Below are 4,417 nucleotides of genomic sequence, written 5' to 3' on the forward strand. Positions count from 1 at the left end.
CCCCAAAAAAAAACTACTTCCAAGAGCTAATCTTTGCATCCAAAAATACTCCCTTTATGTGTTAAAAGTTTGGAATCAAATCATTGTGTGTGTTGTTTTGCATGTCCTAACGCTTACGTTTTTTCATAGCTCTTCTATAGTATCCAAACGGTTTCGACCCAATATTTTGTATTTCAAGATTGCAAGCACAGTCATGTCAAACCAACGACATTCATATTTTGAGTTTTTGTATCAAGTTTGTTGAAAATTCTATGATTCCATCAACTGATCAATAAATTATTTGCTATGAAAGTAGGCTCCAGCACGCATTCACACTCATGTAAGCTGTTTTAGAGAGGTCGGGCACAGCCTTTTTCCCTTGTAAATTTTTAGCCACAAAATCCAAACGTGTTGAACTAAATCGATTGTAGAAATTAAGGACTATGAAAACGTTTGCACACGTGTTTACTTCATGCTGCTTCCAGGAGCCCTGGTGGCAACTGAAGATAATATACCTATAGACAAATGTAAGATCATTAAAACGAGTCCTAAAGTGTTTATAAAACTGCAGAGTGTTGATATTTTTTTACAGGACAGCACACATCCGCGTTTGGTTACGACTGATTAAAACGAAGGTATCTATTATCCAGATCTAGCTAGCCAGAGGTAGGAATATCTTGCAATTACAGCTGGTCAGAAAACGAGGAGTATTTCCCGTGGGGCGGGGGAGGGAACTCCGAACAATCGAGGGGAAATTCCTCGAGGAAAAAAAAAAGTCGAAATTTTACATTTTCGAAAAATAAAAATAAAAATAAACTCGACCGGCTGGAATGGCTACATTTATACCCGTCGCTACGTTGCCTGTCTCGAGCATTCATCCCCTCTGACCCAGTCCCTCTTCCAGAGGGCTGCAGAGTTCTCTCGCCTGATCCCACACCGAATTGTGAGCAAAGGTGATTTCTATTCTCCCCTTGGGTTTGATCCTGCTCCCATTGGGGTCAGTGGCGATCGACGCCCCTTGCGGGACAGGCTCCAACTCTCAGCTAGAGCCAACGGGAGGCTTTCCATGGTCAGGCCCCTAGCCACGGTCGGGGTTGGCGCTTATTGATGCCCGCAGCGTTTCTGTCTCACGCACCACGAAAGCCCCAAGCACCGCTGGATCCAGGCCCCCACGCCTCTTCCAGCTGCGGGGTGAAATGGATACCTAGCGCTGGTCCCAGCGGCTTGGAGCCCCCTGGTCTGCCTCCCCTTCTGATGGGCAAACACAGGCTGCTTTAACTAGCAGCGCTTACTGGGCTTGCACAGCCAGGGACAAGAAGAGGGGCGAGGGCTGCTCGCCCGTCCGCAGATGTGTGTCCCACCTGTGTCAAATCCCTTTGGCAGCCCTCTCCAAAGCGCCGGGCTGCGGGGAGGCTAGCGACCCTCCTGCCCATTAGACTCAGGGGTCCCTGGAAAGAATCGGGAACCTCGTTCCGAAGTGCTGAGCTAGGATTGAAGGAGCGATTTCTTTCCTCATTTTTAAACCACTTTTCTTCCCACTCTGAATTTAATATCTCCGCAAGCGCAACTCCTGAAGAGTTCCCAGTGCTCCCTTTCACGGGTTATTCATTGGCACGAAACGGTAACACTAAATAATACGACTGGGTCATATCATTTCATCCTGCACGCACTTTGCACTGGATATAAACGACAATAGCGCAAAGAAGTGAATTGAAGGGATACTGGCAGATTGAAAATCATGGCTGAAATACTGGCCCAGTTGAGATCAATGGACGTTTTGCCATTGGCCAGGATTTCACCCCAGATGTTAGTGCAATCCTGCATTGCTAATGCCTTCCTACGTTATGGCTGAAAGGACAGTTCACTTCCATTTACCCTCTTGCTCTTCACTCCGTGCCCAGAACAAAGAGACTTGTCTGTTTTCATTTTTGTTTATAGTCAATTTCAGGTTCCTGGTTCTCATGCATGATCACTGCGGTGCAAACACTGCAGGGAAGTATTTCAATCTAAACTTTTCATGGATTTGTTCTTTAGGGTAATATTTGATTATTTTAAGTTTTGTGAAAAAAAAATTTTAATTGTTCTTGTGCACACAGTTGGGGCCTGTAGGACAGGGCTGAGAGCATCTAATTAAATTCAGAAAAAGGTGAGAGGCTCCTCTGCTACATTACTAATGACGATGATGTAGCTATTCATATATAAGCCTCAGTGTCTTTCATAGTGCACGTTTTTTTTAAGTCAAATGTTTCTTTAACATGATTTTTCAAAGTCAATGTTCTTGGATCCAAGCACAGCGCCCTGTTGTTACCATCTCAGACACAGCAACCACTATAAAAAGCAACAGAGGGTCCTGTGGCACCTTTGAGACTAACAGAAGTACTGGGAGCATAAGCTTTCGTGGGTAAGAACCTCGCTTCTTCAGATGCCCTCACTTCTTCAGAACCTCACTTCTTCAGGCATCTGAAGAAGTGAGGTTCTTACCCACAAAAGCTTATGCTCCCAATACTTCTGTTAGTCTTAAAGGTGCCACAGGACCCTCTGTTGCTTTTTACAGATTCCGACTAACACGTCTACCCCTCTGATACTTAGCCACCACTATATCGCTCAGCCAAATCCCGAGGCTGTTTTAAATTGTAAGCCCCAATACATTGCATAAACCAGCTGTGCACCAGGGATAGATTCTGTCTATCCACTTATGTTTTGACACTGCACTCATCACCGTGGGGTCTGAGTGGCTCAGTCTTTGGAAGGCAACACTGGACCAGGGCTCAAAGGAAAGGGGCGAGACCTTCACCCACCCTCCAGTTGAGAGGCACAGAACTGCTGGGGGAATGGGGGGGAAGACAGGAAATTAATGGAAACTTCCAACTCTTTCTCTCAAAGCTGCTGGGAAGCTTGGGGCTGCCGGAAGCTCTGACTCCCATCAGGGAGGAGAGATGGGTCGTGCTTAGTCACATCTGGTTTTGTTCCCAAAAAGGGGTGTAGGAATGGAATCGCTGGGCATATCACTCCTCCCTCTTCCTCCTCAGAATAATGAGCTATAATCTCAGCTCCCTGGCTCCTGCCATCTCTATTTCTTATCTTATCTCCTAGAACTGGAAGGGACCTTGAAAGGTCATCAAGTCCAGCCCCCTGCCTTCACTAGCAGGACCAAGTACTGATCTTTGCCCCAGCTCCCTAAGTGGCCCCCTCAAGGATTGAACTTACAACGCTGGGTTTAGCAGGCCAATGCTCAAACCACTGAGCTCAGCTGACTGAGCAGCACGACCCCTTCATGTTCCAGGAAAAAGAGACACTCCCCCCCCCCCCCCAAAAAAAAAAAAACCTCAGCAGAGAAGGGGTGTGGTAAAGGATATTTCCCCACCATCAAACCCTAAACTTTTACTCTTTATATCCCTGTAACAAGGCACACTCCATCCCCAGTTGCAGATTCCTCAGAAACCTCTCAGACTCTGTCCGTAGGTGGCAACTTCATGTGAATTTAGTTATATTCCCATGATCAACACCAATACAGTCTCATGAAGAAAAGTATTTACAGTGTCTCCTGCCCTTTAGCTCTTACCCACAGGGGCAGGAAAGAATGGAGCTCTCCTTTTCCCTTGAGATTTCTTGTGACTATTGGGGCCTACAAGGTGTAACCCTATTGTAAACTCAAATGTAAAAAATATGTGAAAGTTCACAAGACAGTAGCCGTGAAACATAGGTTATTAGGCCTAATACAAAATAATCAAGGAGATGAACTACGACACCCACTTTTCCCCTTTTCGGGTTCCTTAAAAAGAGACTGGGGAAAAAACATGATCGGATCAGCTCTCCCTTATCTCCCATCCTACTTGCACCCCAGCTCATCCCCCAAACTGCCAGCACTGCAACTCAGCTCAACTCATCTAGGACTTTCTTCCTGGGAGGAAGGCTGGCTGGCCTCAATCTTGCTCAAGGAACTTTGTTTTCACCTGATCATGTGATGACTTTCAGCACTCACATGACATCCAATCCTCAGCCCATCAGTGGGGATAGCCAATGGCCAGCACTGCAGAGGCACAAAAGATCCTGTATTATTTTCCCTTTCCTTGTGTTATTTGCTACCCTGCCGCCCTCTTTCCTTCAATCATCTCTCTCTTGGCTTTTCATCAAATTCTGAAGCCAACTGCTGTATTCGTCCAGGCCTGCCTTGTCTAAGAAGAAAACATCCAATCAGATGACGTCCATGAGACGACAGTAAACCAGGATCCAAGCAGCAGGTGTCATGGCCAACTTGCCAAGCAAAAGCATCCACTCATGACTAATCGGTGTTCCAAAAACACCACAAAAGCTGTATTTCACCCATCTTTTCTAGCCTGTCTCTCCTCCACCTTGAGTTGGTCTGTCTGTTTGTTAAGAAGAGAATAAGTAAATGCCCTCTACACTTCAGGACAGAGTACAATTAACCTTTTCTGTT

The sequence above is a fragment of the Malaclemys terrapin genome, chromosome 8 (genome assembly GCF_027887155.1).
Source record: "Malaclemys terrapin pileata isolate rMalTer1 chromosome 8, rMalTer1.hap1, whole genome shotgun sequence".
NCBI lineage: Eukaryota > Metazoa > Chordata > Testudines > Emydidae > Malaclemys > Malaclemys terrapin.